The sequence below is a fragment of the Papio anubis genome, chromosome X (assembly GCF_008728515.1).
Source record: "Papio anubis isolate 15944 chromosome X, Panubis1.0, whole genome shotgun sequence".
NCBI classification, from domain to species: domain Eukaryota; kingdom Metazoa; phylum Chordata; class Mammalia; order Primates; family Cercopithecidae; genus Papio; species Papio anubis.
Genome location: NC_044996.1, coordinates 78,637,983 through 78,656,827, shown reverse-complemented (window position 1 = coordinate 78,656,827; position 18,845 = coordinate 78,637,983). Strand labels below are relative to the sequence as shown.

The 18,845-nt window shown below is 41.3% G+C and overlaps 1 pseudogene across 1 annotated transcript; it reads left to right on the top strand.

Annotated features, from left to right (window-relative positions):
* The first annotated feature begins 10,221 nt into the window (after positions 1 to 10,221).
* LOC101004455 lies at positions 10,222 to 11,439 on the top strand (annotated as a pseudogene). Its single transcript, XR_642000.3, has one exon. The product of XR_642000.3 is annotated as a non-histone chromosomal protein HMG-14 pseudogene (transcript).
* Positions 11,440 to 18,845: the final 7,406 nt, after the last annotated feature.

Sequence of the window (18,845 nt, the reverse complement as noted above, 5' to 3'; positions counted from 1 at the left end):
GTCTGTGGTGGACAGGGCCTCATAGCTCTAGGTATTCAAGGGTGCATGGAGATAGGACTGACTCAGTTCTCTTGCACTCTGTCCTGTGTTACAGACCTCTTATGAAAATGCCCATCCTAGTTTTATCCACTCATTAAATTTTCTGCTCCTACTCCTGGGTTGTGGATCTCTGCTAAGCAAGCCCTTAAGTTGGCAGGTTGTTGTGCTTACACATTCAGTCTCTAACCTCAGGGACTTCATGGAGTCCTAAGCATCAGTTCCTTCTTCCATGCTTCACTTTTACCTCTGTCTTTATATTTTATTTTTATTTTTATGGGTATATAGTATGTGTATATATTTACGAGGTACATGAGATGTTTTGATACAGGTATGCAATGTGAAATAAGCACATTATGGGGAATGAGATATCCATCCCTGTAGGCATTTATCACTTGAGTTACAAACAATTCAATTTATTTAAAAATGTACAATTAAGTTATTATTGACTTTAGTCACCCTATTGTATTATCAAATAGTAGGTTTTATTTATTCTTTCTAACTTTTTTGGTACCAGTTAACCATCCCCTCCTCCCCCACAGCCCCCCCTATCTTTCCCAGCCTCTGATAACTAGCCTTCTACTCTTTATGTCCATGAGGCAAATTGTTTTGATTTTTAGTCCCACAAATAAGTGAGAACATGCGATGTTTGTCTTTCTGTGCCTGGCTTATTTAACTTAACATAATGATCTCTAGTTCCATCCATGTTGTTGCAAAAGACAGGGTCTCATTCTTTTTTTATGACTGAATAGTACTCAGTTGTGTATATGTACTTGTACCACATGTTCTTTATTCACTCATCTGTTGATGGACATTTAGGTTGCTTCCAAATCTTAGCTATTGTAAACAATGTGCAATAAGCATAGGAGAGCCGGTATCTCTTCAATACACTGAGTTCTTTTCTTTTGGGTATACACCCAGCAGTGGGATTGCTGGACCATAGGGCAGCTCTATTTTCAGCTTTTTTTGAAGAACCTCCAAACTGTTCTCCATAGTGGTTGTGCTGATTTACATTCTCACCAACACTATATGAGGCTTTCCTTTTCTCCACATCCTCGCCAGCATTTGTTATTGCTGTCTTTTAGATATAATTCATTTTAACTGGGGTGAGATGATAGCTAATTGTAGTTTTGATATGCATTTCTCTGATGATCAGTGATGTTGAACACCTTTTCATATGATTTTTTCCATTTGTATGTCTTCTTTTGAGAAATGTCTATTTAAATCTTTTGCCCATTTTTTGATCAGATTATTGGACTTTTTCCTATAGAGTTGATTGAGCACCTTATATTTTCTGGTTGTTAATCCTTTGTCAGATGGGTAGTCTGCAATATTTTCTCCCTTTCTGTGGGTTGTTTCTTCACTTTGTTGATTGTATCCTTTGCTGTTTAGAAGCTTTTTAACTTGATGTGATTCCATTTGTCCATTTTCACTTTAGTTGTCTGTGCTTGTGGGATATTGCTCAAGAAATCTTTGCCCAGACAAATGTCCTGGAGATTTCCCCAAAGTTTTCTTGTAGTAGTTTCATAGTTTGAGGTATTAGATTTAACCATTCAATCAGTTTGGATTTGATTTTTGTATATGGTGATAGATAATGGTCTAGTTTCATTCTTTTGCACATGGATGTCCAGTTTTCCCAGCACTATTTATTGAAGAGACTGTTCCCCAGTGTATGTTCTTGACACGTTGGTCAAAGATGAATTTACTATAGGTGTGTGGATACATCTCTGGGTTCTCTATGCTGTTCCATTGGTCTATGTGCCTGTTTTTATGCCAGTACCATGCTGTTTTGGTGACTATAGCTCTGAACTACAATTTGAAATCAGGTAATGTGATTACTGCAGTTTTGTTCTTTTGCTTAGGATAGCTTTGGCTATTCAGGGTCTTTTGTGATCCCATATAAGTTTCAGAATTGTTTTTTCTATTTCTGTGAAGAATGTCATTAGTATTTTGATAGGGATTGCATTGAATCTGTAAATTGCTTTGGATAGTATGAACATTTTAGCAATATTGATTCTTCCAATCCAGGAACATGGGATATTTTCATTTTTTATGTCCTTGTCAATTTCTTTCATGAGTGTTTCACAGATTTTATTATAGAGATCTTTCAGTTTTTTGCTTCAGTTAATTTCTAGATATTTAATTTTATGTATAACTACTGTAAAGGGGGGATTACTTTTTTTTTAATTTGAGACAGAGTCTTGCTCTGTCGCCCAGGCCTGAGTGCAGTGGCGTGATCTCTGCTCACTGCAAGCTCCACCTCCTGGGTTCACGCCATTCTCCTGCCTCAGCCTCCTGAGTAGTTGGGACGACAGGCACCTGCCACCACGCCTGGCTAATTTTTTAAATTTTTAGTAGACACAGGGTTTCATCATGTTAGCCAGGATGGTCTCGATCTCCTGACCTTGTCATCCACCCACCTCAGCCTCCCAAAGTGCTGGGATTACAGGCTTGAGCCACTGTGTCTGGCTGGGGATTACTTTTTTTTTTTTTTTGAAACTGAGTCTCTCTTGGTCACCCAGGCTGGAGTGCAGTGGCATGATTTTGGCTCACTGCAACCTCCGCCTCCCGGGTTCAAACGATTCCCCTCCCTCAGCCACCCGAGTAACTGGGATTACAGGCACCCGCCACTATGCCTGGCTAATTTTTGTATTTTTAGTAGAGACGGGGTTTCACCATGTTGGCCAGGCTGGTCTCGAGCTGCTGACCTCAGGTGATCCACTGCCTTGGCCTCCCAAAGTGCTGGAGTTACAGGCATGAGCCACCACGCCCGGCTTTTGTTTGTTTGTTTGTTTTGTTCTGTTTTTTTGTTTTTTGTGACAGTCTTGCTCTATCACCCTGGCTGGAGTACAGTGGTGTTATCTCAGCTCACTGCAACCTCCGCCCCCTGGGCTCAAGTGATTCTCTAACCTCAGTCTCCTAAGTAGCTGAGATTACAGGTATGTGCCCCCACGCCCAGCTAATTTTTGTGTTTTTAGTAGAGATGAGGTTTCATCATGTTAGCCAGGCTGGTCTTGAACTCCTGACCTCAAGTGATCCACCCACCTCAGCCTCCCAAAGTGCTGGGATTACAGACGTGAGCCACTGGGCCTGGCCTTTATTACAGCTTTGATCTTGTTATTTGCTATTGTTCCTTTCAGGTTTTGGATTTCTTCATGGTTCAATCTTGGTAGTCTGTATGTGTCTAGGGATTTGTCCATTTCTTCTAGATTTTCTAATATATTGGCATACAGTTACTCATAGTAGCCACCAATGATTCTTTGAATTTCTGCAATATCAGTTGTCATGTCTCCTTTTTCATCTCTGATTTTATTTATTTGGGTCTTCTCTCTTGGTTAGTTAGTCTGGCTAAATGTTTGTCAATTTAGTTTACCTTTTTTTTTCTCTCCATAATATGCCTTCATACATATATATATATATATATATATATATATATATATATATATATATGCACACACACACACACACATATATATACACATATATATGTTTTTTTTTTTTTTTTTTTACTTTAAGTTGTGAGATACATGTGTAGATCATGCAGGTTTGTTACATAGGTATACATGTGCCATGGTGATTTGCTGCACCTATTAATCCATCACCTAGGTTTTAGGCCCCACATGCATTAGCTATTTGTCCTGATGCTCTCCCTCTCCTCGCCTCCCGCCCAGTTTACCTTTTCAAAAAACCAACTTTTTGTTTCATTGATCTTTTGTATTATTGTCTTCATTTCGATATCTTCTATTTCTGCTCTGATTTTTATTATTACTTTTCCTTGTACTAATATCAGATTTGGTTTGCTCTTGCCTTTCTAGCTCTTTAAGATGCATCATTCAATTGTTTATTTGAAGTGTTTCCTCTTTTTTGAGGTAGGTACTTATAGGTATAACTTCCCTCTTGGCCGGGCGCGGTGGCTCAAGCCTATAATCCCAGCACTTTGGGAGGCCGAGACGGGCGGATCACGAGGTCAGGAGATCGAGACCATCCTGGCTAACACGGTGAAACCCCGTCTCTACTAAAAAATACAAAAAACTAGCCGGGCGAGATGGCGGGCGCCTGTAGTCTCAGCTACTCGGGAGGCTGAGGCAGGAGAATGGCGTAAACCCGGGAGGCGGAGCTTGCAGTGAGCTGAGATCCGGCCACTGCACCCCAGCCTGGGCGGCAGAGCAAGACTCCGTCTCAAAAAAAAAAAGAAAAAAGAAAAAAACTTCCCTTTTAGTACTGCTTTTGTTGTATCCCATCGGTTTTGATATGTTATGTTTTATTATCATTTGTTTCAAGAAATTTTCAATTTCTTTCTTAATTTCTTCATTGACCCACTGGTCTCTCAGGAGCATATTTAATTTCTACGTATTTGTATGGTTTCCAAAATTCCTTTTGTTATTAATTTCTAGTTGTATTCCATTGTGGTTAGAGAAGATGCTTGATATTATTTCAATTTTTTGAATGTTTTAAGACTTGTTTTGTGACTTAACATATGGTCTATTCTGGAGAACGAGCCATGTGCTAAGAAGAATATATATTCTACAGCTTTTGGATGAAATGTTCTGTAAATATCTATAGATTCATTTGGTCTATAGTGCAGATTACATCCGATGATTCTTTGTTGATTTTCTGCCTAACAGATCTGTCCAATGCTGAAAGTGGAATGCTGAAACCTTCAGCTATTATTGTATAGGAGTCCATCTGTCTCTTTAGCTCTGGTGATACTTCCTATATATATCTGGGTGCTCCATTGTTGGGTTCATATATATTTATAATTCTTATATCTTCTTGCTGAATTGACCCCTTTATCATTGTATAGTGACCTTCTTTGTCTCTTTATACTTTTGTCTTGAAATCTGTTTTGTCTCGTATAAACATGGTGACTCCTGCTTTGTTTTTTTGGTTTTCATTGGCATGGAATATCTTTTTCCAACCCTTTATTTTCAATCTATGGGTGATTTTATAGGTGAAGTGTGTTTCTTATAGGCAACAGATCAATTGTATTTTTTTAAATATCCATTCAGCCACTCTATGTATTTTGATTGGGGAACTTAGTCCATTTATATTCAATGTTATTATTGATAACTAAGGACTTACTCTTACCATTTTGTTATTTGTTTCCTGGTTGTTTAATGGTCTTCTCTTCCTTCTTTCTCTCCTTTCTGTTTTCCTTTTAGTGAAGGTGATTTTCTTTGATGTTATGTTTTAATTGTTTGCTTTTAATTTTTTGTGTATCCTTTGTATGTTTTTTTTGTTTGAAGTTACCACAAGGCTTGAAATTTTCTCTTATAATCCATTATTTTAAGCTGATAACAACTTAGCATTGTTTGCATAAACAAACAAACAAACAGAAAACTAATAAAAACTCTATAGTTTAACTTCATCCTCCCACTTTTTAACTTTTTGTTGTTTCTATTTATATCTTATTGTACTCTCTGTGCCTTGAAAAGTTGTTGAAGTTATAATTTTTGACTGGTTCTTCATTTAGTCTTTACTTAGGATAAGAGTAGTTTATACATCACAGTTAGAGTGTTACAATAGTCTCTGTTTTTCTGTGTACTTACTACTACCAGTGAGTTTTTATCTTCAGATGATTATTTATTGTTTCTTAATGATTTTTCTTTCTGATTTACTCCCTTTAGCATTTCTTGTAGGGCGGGTCTGGTTTGATGAAATCCCTCAGCGTCTGTTTGTCTGGGAAAACGTTTATTCTTCATGTTTGAAGGACATTTTCACTGGATATACTATTTTACGGTAAAAGTTTCTTTCCTTCAGGACTTTAAATATGTCATGCCACTCTCTCCTGGCCTGTAGTAAGGTTCTTACTGAAAAGTTTGCTGCCAGCTGTTTTGTGGTTTCACTGTATGTTATTTGTTTCTTCTCTCTTGGTACTCTCAGGATCCTTTCTTTATCCTTGACCTTTGTGAGTTTGATTATTCAACGCCTTGAGGTAATATTCTTTTGGTTAAATCTGCTTCATGTTCCATAATGTTCTTGTGCATGGGTATTGGTATCTTTCTCTATGTTTGGAAAGTTCTCTGCTATTATCCCTTTGAATAAACTTTCTACTTCTACCTCTTTCTCTACTTTTTCTTTAAGGCCATTAACTCTTAGATTTGCCCTTTTATGGCTATTTTCTGAATCTTGTAGGCATGCTTCATTTCTTTTTTTTTGTTTGTTTAATTTTATCTCCTCTGATGCGTATTTTCAAATAGCTTGTCTTCAAGTTCACTCATTCTTTCTTCTGTTTGATCAATTCTTCTGTTGAGAGACTCTTATGGATTCTTCAGTATGCAAACGACATTTTTCTTTTTTATTCTTCTTTATTCTTTTATTTTAAGCTCTGGAGTACATGTGCAGGATGTGCAAGTTGGTTACATAGGTAAATGTGTGCCATGGTGGTTTGCTGCACACAAATCAACTCATAACCCAGGTATGAAGTCCAGCATCCATTAGCTATTCTTCCTGATGCTCTCCCTGACCCTCCTCCCCCGACTGGCTCCTATGTGTTGTTCCCCTTCATGTGCCCATGTGTTCTCATCATTCAGCTCCCAGTTATAAATGAGAACATGCAGAGTTTCGTTTTCTGTTCCTACATTAGTTTGCTAAGGATAATGACTTCCAGTTCCATCCATGTCACTGCAAAGGATATGATCTCATTCCTTTTTATGGCTGCATAGTATTCCATGGTGTATATATACTGCATTTTCTTTATCCAGCCTATCATTGACTAGGTTGGTTCTGTGTTTTTGTTATTGTGAATAGCGCTACAATGAACATACACATGCATGTATCTTTATAATATAATGATTTGTATTCCTTTGGGTATGTACCCAGTATGGGATTACTGGGTCAAATGGTATTATATTTCTACCTCCATGTCTTTGAGGAATTGCCACACTGTCTTCCACAATGGTTGAACTAACTTACACTCCCACCAACAGTGTAAATGCATTCTTTCTCCTCCGCAACTTTACCAGCATTTGCTGTTTCTTGACTTTTTCATAATCGCCATTCTGACTGGAATGAGATGGTATCTCATTGTGGTTTCAATTTGCATTTCTCTAATGTTCAGTGATGCTGAGCTTTTTTACATGTTTGTTTGCCACATGAATGTCTTCTTTTGAGAAGTGTCTGTTCTTGTCCTTTGCCCACTTTTTTTTTTTTTTGGGAGATGGAGTTTCGCTCTTGTCATCCAGGTTGGAGTGCAATGGCATGATCTTGGCTCACTGAAACCTCCACCTCCCAGGTTCAAGCGATTCTCCTGCCTCAGCCTCCCAAGTAGCTGGGATTACAGGTGCCCACCACAACTCTCAGCTAATTTTTTGTATTTTTAATAGAGACACAGTTTCACCATGTTGGTCAGGCTGGTCTTGAACCCCTGACCTCAGGTGATCCGCCTGCCTTGGCCTCCCAAAGTGATGGGATCACAGGCATGAGCCACCGCGCCTGCCCCCCCGACTTTGCCCACTTTTTAATGGGGTTGTTTTGTTTCTTCTAAATTTATTTAAGTTCTTTGTAGGCTCTGGATATTAGATCTTTTTGCAGATGGATAGATTGCAAAAGTTTTCTCCCTTTCTGTAGGTTGTATGTTCACTCTGATGAAAGTTTCTTTTGCAGTTCAGAAGTTCTTAAGTTTAATTAGATCCCACTGGTCAATTTTTGCTTTTGTTGTGATTGCTTTTTGATGTATTTGTCATGAAAACTTCGCCTATTCCTCTGTCCTGAATGGTATTGCGTAAATTTTCTTCTAAGGTTTTTGTAGTTTTGGGTTTTACATTTAAGCCTTTAATCCATCTTGAGTTAATTTTTGTATAAGGTGTAAGGAAGGGGTCCAGTTTCAATTTTCTGCACATGGCTAGCCAGTTCTCCCAGCACCATTTATTAAGTAGGAAATCCTTTCCCCATTGCTTGTTTTTGTCAGGTTTGTTGAAGATCATATGGTTGTACGTGTGTGGTCTTATTTCTCAGTTCTCTACTCTGTTCCATTGGTCTATGTGTCTGTTTTTGTATCAGTAACATGCTGTTTTGGTTACTGTGGCCTTATAGTGTAGTTTGAAGTCAGGTAGTGTGATGCCTCCAGCTTTGTTGTTTTGCTTAGGATTGTCTTGGCTATATGGGTTCTTTCTTGGTCCCATATGAATTTCAAAATAGTTTCTTCTGGTTTTGTGAAGAATGTCAATGGTAGTTTAATGGGAATAGCATTGAAATCTGCAAATTACTCTGGGTAGTATAGCCATTTTTATGACATCAATTCTTTTTTATTTATTTATTTATTTTTATGATGGAGTTTCACTCTTGCTGCCCAGGTTGGAGTGCAGGTCAGAGTGCAATAGCACAATCTCGGCTCTCTGCAACCTCCGCGTCCTGGGTTCAAACAATTCCCCTGCCTCAGCCTCCTAAGCAGCTGGGATTACAGGCACCCACCAGCATGTCTGGCTAATTTTTTGTATTTTTAGTAGAGATGGGGTTTCACCATGTTGACCAGGCTGATCTCAAACTCCTGACCTCAGGTGATTCACCCGCCTCGGCTTCCCAAAGTGCTGGGATTACAGGTGTGAACCACTGCACTCAGCCTATGATATTGATTTTTCTTATCCATGAGCATAGAATATTTTTCCATTTGTTTGTGTCCCTTCTGATTTCTCTGAGCAGTGGTTTGTAGTTCTCCTTGAAGAGGTACTTTACCTCCCTTGTTAACTGTATTCCTGGGTTGTTTATTCTTTTTGTAGCAATTGCAAATGGGAGTTCATTCATAATTTGGCTGCTTGCCTGTTGTTGGTGTACAGGGATGCTAGCAATTTTTGTACTTTTTTTTTTTTTTTGAGACAGAGGCTCGCTCCATTGCCCAGGCTGGAGTGCAGTGGTGTGATCTCGGCTCACTCCAACCTCCGCCTCCCGGGCTCAAGTGATTCTCCTGCCTGAGCCTCCTGAGTAGCTGGGATTACAGGCACAGGCCACCATGCCCGGCTAATTTTTGCAATTTTAGTAGAGACAAGGTTTCACCATGTTGGGCAGGCTGATCTCGAACTCCTGACCTCAGGTGATCTGCCTGCCTTGACCTCCCAAAGTGTCGGGATTACAGGCATGAGCCACCACACCTGGCCTGCACATTGATTTTGTATCCCAAGACTTTGCTGAAGTTGCTTATCAGCTTAAGAAGCTTTTGGGCTGAGATGATAGGGTTTTCTAGATATAGGATCATGTCATCTGTAAACAGAGATAATTTGACTTCCTCTCTAACTGTTGGAATACCCTTTATTTCTTTCTCTTGCCCGATTGCCCTGGCCAGAACTTCCAACTCAATGTTGAATAGGAGTGGCAAAAGAGGGCATCCTTGTCTTACGCTTGTTTTTAAGTGGAATGTTTCCAGCTTTTCCCGATTCAGTACGTTATTGGCTGTGAGTTTGCCATATATGGCTTTTATTACTTTGAGGCTTGTTTCTTCAATACCTAGTTTATTGAGAGTTTTTAACGTAAAGGGATGTTAAATTTTATCAAAGGCCTTTTCTGCATCTCTTGAGGTAATCATGTGTTTTTTGGTCTTTAGTTCTGTTTCTGTAATGAATTATATTTATTGATTTGCATGTGTTGAACCACTTCCCGGCATGAAGCTAACTTGATCATGGTGGGTAAGCTTTTTGATGTGCTGCTGGATTTAGTTTGCCAGTATTTTATTGAGGATTTTTGCATCAATGTTTATCAGGGATATTGGCCTGAAGTTTTCTTTTTTTGTTGTTGTTGTACCTCTGCCAGGTTTTGGTATCAAAATTATGCTGTCCTTTTTGTGTGGATTCTTTCTCATCTTTGTGGGCTTATCTACCTTTGGTCTTTGAGGTTACTGACCTTTGAATGTAGTTTTTGTGGGGTCTTTTTGTTGTTGTTGTTGCTTTCTGTTCATCCGCTTGTCTGTTTGTTTCAACAGTCAAGCCACTCTTCTGCAGGGCTGCTGTGGTTTGCTGGGTGTCCACTCCAGACCCTAGTTGCCTCTGTCTCTCTCACACCTGGAGGTATCACCAGTGAAAGCTGCAAAACAGCAAAGATGGCAGCCTGCTCCTTGCTCTGCGAGCTCTGTTCCAGGCAGGTATCAACCTGATGCCAGCCAGAATGTTCCCATAGGAAGTGTCTGGAGACCCCTGTTGGGATGTCTCACCCAGTCAGGAGGAATAGGATCAGGGACCCATTTAAAGAAGCAGTCTGGGGGTCTCAGCAGCTCGGGCGGCAGGAGGAGTGGCAGCGGCCAGGCAGCCCAGTTTCGCGAAGGCTCTTGGCCCGCCGCGGCCCGCAGGCACCCGGCACGCGCCTTCCCCGCCGCCAGGATGCCCAAGAGGAAGGTCAGCTCCGCCGAAGGGGCCGCCAAGGAAGAGCCCAAGAGGAGATCGGCGCGGTTGTCAGCTAAACCTCCTGCCAAAGTGGAAGTGAAGCTGAAAAAGGCAGCAGCGAAGGATAAATCTTCAGACAAAAAAGTGCAAACAAAAGGGAAAAGGGGAGCAAAGGGAAAACAGGCCGAAGTGGCTAACCAAGAAACTAAAGAAGATTTACCTGCAGAAAACGGGGAAATGAAAACTGAGGTGAGTCCAGCCTCTGATGAAGCAGGAGAAAAAGAAGCCAAGTCTGATTAATACCATATACCATGTCTTACCAGTGGTCCCTGTCTCCCTTCTTGTACAATCCAGAGGAATATTTTTATCAACTATTTTGTAAATGCAAGTTTTGTAGTAGCTCTAGAAACATTTTTAAGAAGGAGGGAATCCCACCTCATCCCATTTTTTAAGTGTAAATGCTTTTTTTTAAGAGGTGAAATCATTTGCTGGTTGTTTATTTTTTGGTACAACCAGAAAATAGTGTGGGATATTGAATTACGGGAGGCTTTGACTGTCTCGTGTGCCAGCTTAACATTCCATAGATGGGGGGTTAGTTTTTATATCCTATAATACAAAGCATATTAAATGGCAATATGGAGTCAGTCCCGCATTTAATGTCTTGAACATTTTATTTTACTTCTATTCTCATGTTTTTTAGTAGAATTGTTTCCTAAAGAAAACCACTCCTTGATCATGGCGCTCCCTGTCAGAATTGTGTGCACTCTGTAACATCTTTGGTTGTGGTAGTCCTGTTTGCCTAATAACTTTGTTACTGTGCTGTGAAAGATTACAGATTTGAATACGTAGTGTACATGCTATTCAGTGTGAACTCGTGGGCCATATGTAACAGCTGACCAACATGTGAAGATACTGGTACTTGATAGCCTCTTAAGGAAAATTTGCTTCCAAATTTTAAGCTGGAAAGTCACTGGAATAACTTTAAAAAAGAATTACAATACATGGCTTTTTAGAATTTCGTTACATATGTTAAGAATTGTGTACAAATTGAAATGTCTGTACTGATCCTCAACCAATAAAATCTCAATTATGAAAATAAAAAAAAAAAAAGAAGCAGTCTGGCTGCCCTATGGCAGAACAGGAGTAGTGCACTGACTGCCTGACCTCTTTAGAACCAGCAGCCTGGAACGACTAAGTCAACTGAACAACAAAGACAGTGGCTGACCATCCCCCTGAGGACTCCGTTCCAGGGTGATATTGGAATTCCTTCTGTATAAACCTTGGCTGGAGTTGCTGAAATTCTCGTGGGGAGGCCCCACCCAGTGAGAAGGGCTGATGGGGTCCCACTTAAAGAGCAGACTGGCCACAATCAGGCACAACACCTGTGCTGTGTTGTGGGGAATTCCTCCTGGTCCGCAGTGACAGCAGGGCTAGAGAGGTCGACTGGAACAGCATATATGGTGGCTGCCCCTCCCCCTGGGAACACAGTCCATCTCAGGTCATCTCCAGCCTGCTGCCACTGGGCAGCTGGAATTCCAAGGAGTGAGTCTTAACTTGTGAGGTGCTGTGGGAGTGGGGCCCACAGAATGACACCACTTGGCTCCCTGGATTCTGCCCCCTTCCTAGGGGAATGCACCGGATGTCCTGCCTTGCTGGAATTCCTGGGGCTGGAGTATGCAAAACTCCTGTGTTTCCAGTGTGCCCAAGCCAGCAAGTGAGTGGCCTCTCCACAGACACTCCACACAGCTCCGTGTTTCGGACCTAAGACCCTGGTGGCATGGGCTCATGAGGGGATCTCTTGATCTGCGGGTTGCAAACATCTGTAGGAAAAGTGGTTTCCTGGGCAGGGTCTTGCAATCACTCATCACCTCCCTTGGCTGGGGGTGGGGACTTCCTTGGTTCCATGCTGCTCCTGAGTGGGCTGTCACCCCACTCTGCTTTTCCTCAATCTCCTTGGGTGGGGCCCTCAGACTAGTCAGTTCTAGTGTGAGAACCTGGATACCTCAGTTGACGGTGAGAATTCACTTGCCATTTTCATTGCTCTCTGTGAGTCGTGGATTGCAGCTGCTTCTAATCGGCCATCTTGCCCCCCTCCCCTCTCGGCCAATATTGCCTTTTTCAAGTATAGAATTTATCTTTGATTCTTTTTAGTTATTTCAATCTCTTTGTTAAATTTATCTAATAGACTTCTGAATTTCTTTTCTGTGTTACGTTGATTTTTTTTTTTTTTTTTAGTTTCCTCAACACAGTTATTATTTTTTGGAGATGGAGTGTCACTCTGTTGCCTAGGCTGGAGTGCAATGGCACAACCTCAGCTCACTGCAACCTCCGCCTTCCGGGTTCAAGCACTTCCCCTGCCTCAGCCTCCCGAGTAGCTGGGACTACAGGTGCAGGCTGCCATGCCTGGCTAATTTTTTTTGTATTTTAGTACAGATGGGGTTTCACCGTGTTGCCCAGGCTGGTTGTGAACTCCTGAGCTCAGTCAACCCGCCCACCTCAGCCTCCCAAAGTGCTGAGATTACAGGCGTGAGCCACCGTGCCCGGCCAACACAGTTACTTTGAATTCTCTGTCTGAAAGGTCATATATGTTTTTCCGGGATTGGTCACTGGTACCTTGCTCAGTTTATTCAGTTGGGTCATGTTTTTCTTGATGGTCTTAATACTTGTAGATGTTCATCTCTGTCCAGGTATTGAAGATTTAGGTATTTATTGTAGTTTTTACAGTCTGCGTTTGTTTGTACCTATCCTTCTTGGAAAGGCTTTCCAGATATTTCAAATGACTTGGATGTTGTGATCTAAGCTCTATCTGCTTTAGGGGGCACCCCAAACTCAATAACACCGTGGTTCCTGCAGCCTCGTGAAAGTACTACCTTTAATGGTCTCGAACAAGATCTGGGAGAATCCTCTGGATTACCAGGCAGACACTCGTGTTCTCTTCTTTTACTTTCTCCCCAATAAATAGAGCCTCTCTCTGTTTGTGTGCTGAGCCACCTGAAGCTAAGGGTGTTGTGACACTATCACCCCTGTGGTCACCACCACTATGACTGTGCTGGGTCAGACTTGAAGCCAGCACAGCACTAGGTTTCACCCAAGGCCTACCTTAACCACTCCCTGGCTACTTATTATGTTTGTTTAAGGTCCTGGGGCTCTACAATCAGCAGGTGACAAAGCCAGCTAGTTTTGTGTCCTTTATTTCAGGGTGGCAATTTTCCCCAGGCTCTGGGTGGGTCCAGAGGTGCCATCCCGGAGCCAAGGACTAGATTTAAAAACTGTACCTGAGCTCGCACTTAGATTATGAGGCAGTCTTTCCCAGTCTTCCCTCCCCTTTCCAAAGGCAGAGGAGTCTCATCCTATATCCTCTGCCATCATAGGCTCATGAGGAGGACTGTCAGTCTACAACTGATGTTCTCTTAGGGCCCAAGGCTCTCTAGTCAGCTTGTGGTGAATGCTGCTTGGCCTGGGACTCACCCTCCAGGGCAGTGTGCTTCCCTCTGGCCCAGGGCATACTTAAAAATGCCATCCAAGAGCCAAGTCCTGGAATTGGGGACCCTAAGAACCCGCTTGGTGCTCTTTCTCCCTGTGGCTGTGCTGGTACCTAAGGTGCAAGACAAAGTCCCTTTTACTTCTCATTCTGCTTTTCTTAAGAAGAAACCTCACCCCATAGCCACCACAGCTGGGAATGTGCTGAGTCTCACCTGAAGCCAGAAAGTCTCAGTGTCTTGGCCAAAGCCCTCAGCATAGTACCTGGGTATTGCTGATGGTTTTTAGCACCCAAGAGCTCTTTGGTCAGCAGGTGATGAATGCTGCCAGGCAGTAGGCTTCCTCCTGGCCAAGGTATGTCTATAAATCTGAGAGCAAGGGCCTAGAAAGAGGGCCTCATGTTTCTGACTGGTGCCCTATCCTGCTGTGGCTGAACTGATATCCAAGATGTAAGACAATGTTGGGGTGATCAGACCTAACACCAGGTCGTGGAGGTTACAAAGTCTGGTGGAGTCAAAAGATTGAGAAAAAGACAGTTTGAGAGAGAAAGGTGGGACACCAGAGAGCCATCACTATTGTAGAGGCTGCGAAGGCCCTGAGCTCTGGGAGGCCACGGTATTTATTGGTAATCCAACAAAGAAACAGGTAGTGAGAATGTGGAGGTCAAAAAAGCACGATGCATTCAGCACATGATTTACAGCTGTGATGGTTTAGCATTTATAAGGAACATCTTCTGTTACCTGAGATAATGGGAATAGGAGCCTAGGAGGGCTAGAAGCAAGGAGCCAGCAAGTCTAGACACATTCCAGAGGACATTATGCAAGCCCTGCCTCAGTTTCCCTCCCAACACTCAACTTTTTCCCAACAAGACAATGTCCTTTCCACTCTTTCCTCTCCTCTCTTCAAGTGGAAGGAAGTGGTTTCTTTTCAAGCTGTGAACTGTGCAGCCTGGTTTTAGGGGAAGGGTGATGCCAGTACTTCCTTAGTAATCCTAGTTTGTGTCTCAGTAGGTCATGTGCCCCCGACCCCTGGCCCTAGCCTACTGGCTCTGGGTCCACTACAGCACTAGGACTCACCTAAAAGTTGCAGTCCTTGTGGCCTAGACTGCCTTTCACGTTTATTTACAGCCCCAGAGCACTTTTGCCCGCAGTAGTGATGTTTGCAAGAACTCAAGTTCTGGCTGCTAGGATCAGCAATTCCCTATAGCCTGAGCTGGTTTAAATTCTCTCTCCATAGGCTGGCATCAGCTGAGTTTGGTCTGGTTTTCCTTTCTACCATAAGAGGGCAGCACTGAGTTCAATGCCTCACAATTACTGGCTCTCCCACTAACCAGGGTACAGAAATACTCTGTGCACCATGCCACTGCTACTGGAGGATGTGGGAGGGGTAGCATCAGCTATTTAAGACTGCTTTTATTATCTCTTTAGTGTCTGTTTCAGTAATCCAAAGTTAAAACTAGGTACTGTGAGTAACCACCTGATTTTTGGTTATTATAAAGGTGCTTTTTTAATGTAGATAATTGTTAAAATTGGTGTCCTTGGTGGGGTGGGGGACAATCATTGGAGACTTCTATTCCATCATCTTGTTCTGCTTTCAATCCTAGTTGCTAGTTGCTATACTTTTTTTTTTTTTTGACAATGCCCTGAGGCATAAATTGCTCCTCAGTATGATCCGATTAAATTTGGGCCCCTTTGCAGAGGTAGTTTTTGTTGTCAGACTTTGTGTGTTTTTCTGATGCCTGGATGGCTTTCCTTAGCTGTCTTTTTCCCTGGTTCTATCTGGTAAACTGGCCTATAGTTTAGGTTGTTCTTGTAGGGCTACTGGCTTCTTCTTAATTACTTACCACCAAAATTTCTATTGTTTCGTGAGCACGTTTTGGTTTGAACTTTCCCACACTGTGTTCCCAATAAAGTCAGTTGCTTTGGTGAGAACTTGAGAGCTTTTTGTTCTTACAGCTCACCTCTCTCCCCAGGCAAAACTCGAGCTGAGGTTGGGATCAGTGGCCTGCTTCTCTCAGAGTGACATATTTGCTACACACATAGAGTGTGTCTTGCTTCTTCTAATGTGGAGAGTATCCTGTGAGCTAGCTGGGGTGAGCATGATTTGGGCCTAGTATTTTTCATCTGTCATGCCTGGGTTAGTGCTTTCATCTTATGAGTTAAAGCTGGCTAGGGGAAGGGAGGCCCAATCCCCTCATCTTTGATTGGAATTGAGCTTCTGTAACATGGAGGTGGGGAGAATAAGAAATGTTGATTGCTTACCTTTACTGGGGAGAAATTTCATCTTCTTGAGTCCACCTGCCCAGAGTGGAGCTTCTATCATTGAGCTTGAGACCCTCACTGTGTTTTACTAAGATTTAAATTTTCTTGAATAAATATCTCTTTATGTCTTTATGCCCTTGAGATAATTTCTGGAGACTTTAACATGATTGTTCTAAAAATAATTTTCACCAGTTATGGTTGTTTCTCTGGGGAAAGGATCCATGGAACATTCCACATCTCTGTCTGGAAGTGATCTCTCTGTTTAACATTTTACAAAACTGCCAGATTATTTTCTAGCATGGCTGTACCATCTTACATTTCTATCATCAAGGTAGGAGAGATATATTTCTCTGCAGCCTCACCAGCATTTGACATTGTCAGTATTTTTTGTTTTAGCCATTCCAATAGGTATATGATTGCCTTTATTTTCATTTCCCTGATGATTAATGATGTTGAGCATCTTCATGTGTGCTTTTTAGCATTTATATATCTTTTTGTGGTTTTAATTTGAATTTTCCTAATGGTGAGTGATATTGAACATCTTTTCATGTGTTTGCCAACTTTAGATCTTCTTTGATGAAATAAATATCTACTTGAGTCTTTTGCCCATTAAAAAGATTGGATTATTTATTTTTTACTATTGAGTTTAGAAAGTTATTTATATGTTCTGAATATGAGGCTTCTGTTGGACATGTGGTTTGCAAATATTTTCTCAATTGATTTTTGAGAAAAGTACAAAGGCAAATCAATGGAAAACTGATAGTCTTTTCAATAAATTGTGTGAAAACAAGTGGACAATTTTATGGGAAAAATGAACTATGACCTCTACCTCACACCATACACATACAGAAATGAAATATGCAACAGTATAACAGAGTGAACTGGAAGAAGTTGGACTTTCAGAATGGTGAAGCAAATCCTCTTTCCTTCAATTCATTCCTTCTTATTGTTGTATGGTATTCCATTGAGTGTATATACCACAGTTTATTTCATGGTGTGTAAATAATACTCTGTTAAAACTATTTTTTAAAGGCAGGAAGAGGTTGGGCGTGGTGGTTCACACCTGTAATCCCAGCACTTTGGGAGGCTGAGGCAGGTGGATCACTTGAGGTCAGGAGTTTGAGACCAGTCTGGCCAACATGGTGAAATCTTGCCTCTACTAAAAACAGAAAAATGAGCCAGGTATGGTGGCGGGTGCCTATAATCCCAGCTACTCAGGAAGTGGAGGCAGGAGAATTACTTGAACCTGGGAAGCAGAGGTTGAAGATTGTGCTCCAGTCTGGGCAACAGAGCAAGACTCCATCTCAATAAAGAAAGAAATAAATAAATAAATACATACATACATAAAATAAAAAGGCGTGAATACTGATATACACAACAGTGTGGATGAATCTCAAAAACTATTCTGAGTAAAGGAAGTCAGACATAAAATAGTACATACTGTATAATTTCATTTATTGAAATTCTAGAAAAGCCAAACTATATATACAATATATAAAATGTACATTATATAATTTATCATTTGTTATGATTGACATCATTCCTTATAATAGAATTTCAATATTGGCCATTGTCCTCTGAATGCCATAACTTTGAGTTCTAAGACAAGACTAAAATTATGAAGAATGAGAAGACTCAATCTCTGTCTTTCTGTCCGCTTATCTACCTCTGTCTCTGTCTCTTAACTCAATCCCTTAAATTTAGGAGATATTTTCTTCTTCATTGTTACTTTTCTCTAATTGTCAAAGAGATAAATATGCATTATAGAAAATATGGCTAGTACAGAAAAGTATATATAAAGAAACAAACCACCCATCATTTCTCCACCAAGAGGCCATAAGAAATGGTAGCAACAATGGCAAAAAAGGCATGGTTTTCAGTTATTAAGAAATCAGCTTTGTCCCTCCATTCCTCATTGATTGATCAGCCTTGTATTAAGAGGCTAACTTCCTTTCCACTGGGATTCCATTCATGTGGGGGTTTTCAGAGAGAGAGATATACTAAATGGTCATCAAAGGAATTAATGAGAATTGAGAAGGATTGTATGGCAAGTTTTAACTGCAGACTAAAAAATATTTTTTTCATGATGATGTTTCCAGGGACTAATCACACTTCATTTCACTTCTAGTCCGTTACTTGTATCCAAATGGGTGTCGCCAGCCCTCGCAACTCTAATCCCACGAGACCTGCGTATTAGGTATCCTCCTCCTCCTCCTCCTCCTCCTCCTCCTTCTTCCTTTTTTTTGAGATGGAGTTTTGCTCTGTTGTCCAGGCTGGAGTGTAGTGGTGTGATCTCAGTTCACCACAACCTCTACCTCCTGGGTTCAAGCAATTCTCCTGCCTCAGCCTCCCAAGTAGTTGAGACTACAGGTGCAGGCCACCCACCCGGCTAATTTTTGTATTGTTAGTAGAGACGGGGTTTCACTATGTTAGCCAGGCTGGTCTCGAACTCCTCAACTCCTCAACTCCTGCCGTGGTGTCTCAAAGTGCTGGGATTACTGACATGAGACACCGCGCCTGGCCTATTAGTTATGATTTTAAATGGTAATAATTTGGTATTATGGGTAGAGACTCAGGAATAATCACATTTTTACTTAACCTCGTTACCTTTTTAATGTAAAGTTAAGAAGCCATACATACAAGGGACAAGGACAGATAGGAATTAAAATACCACTTTGTGTTTAGTGGAATTAGTGCCCAGTATTCTGGCACAGGGTTCTCTGGTAAAGCTAGGTTTCAGCACATAACTTAGGCTCAGGAT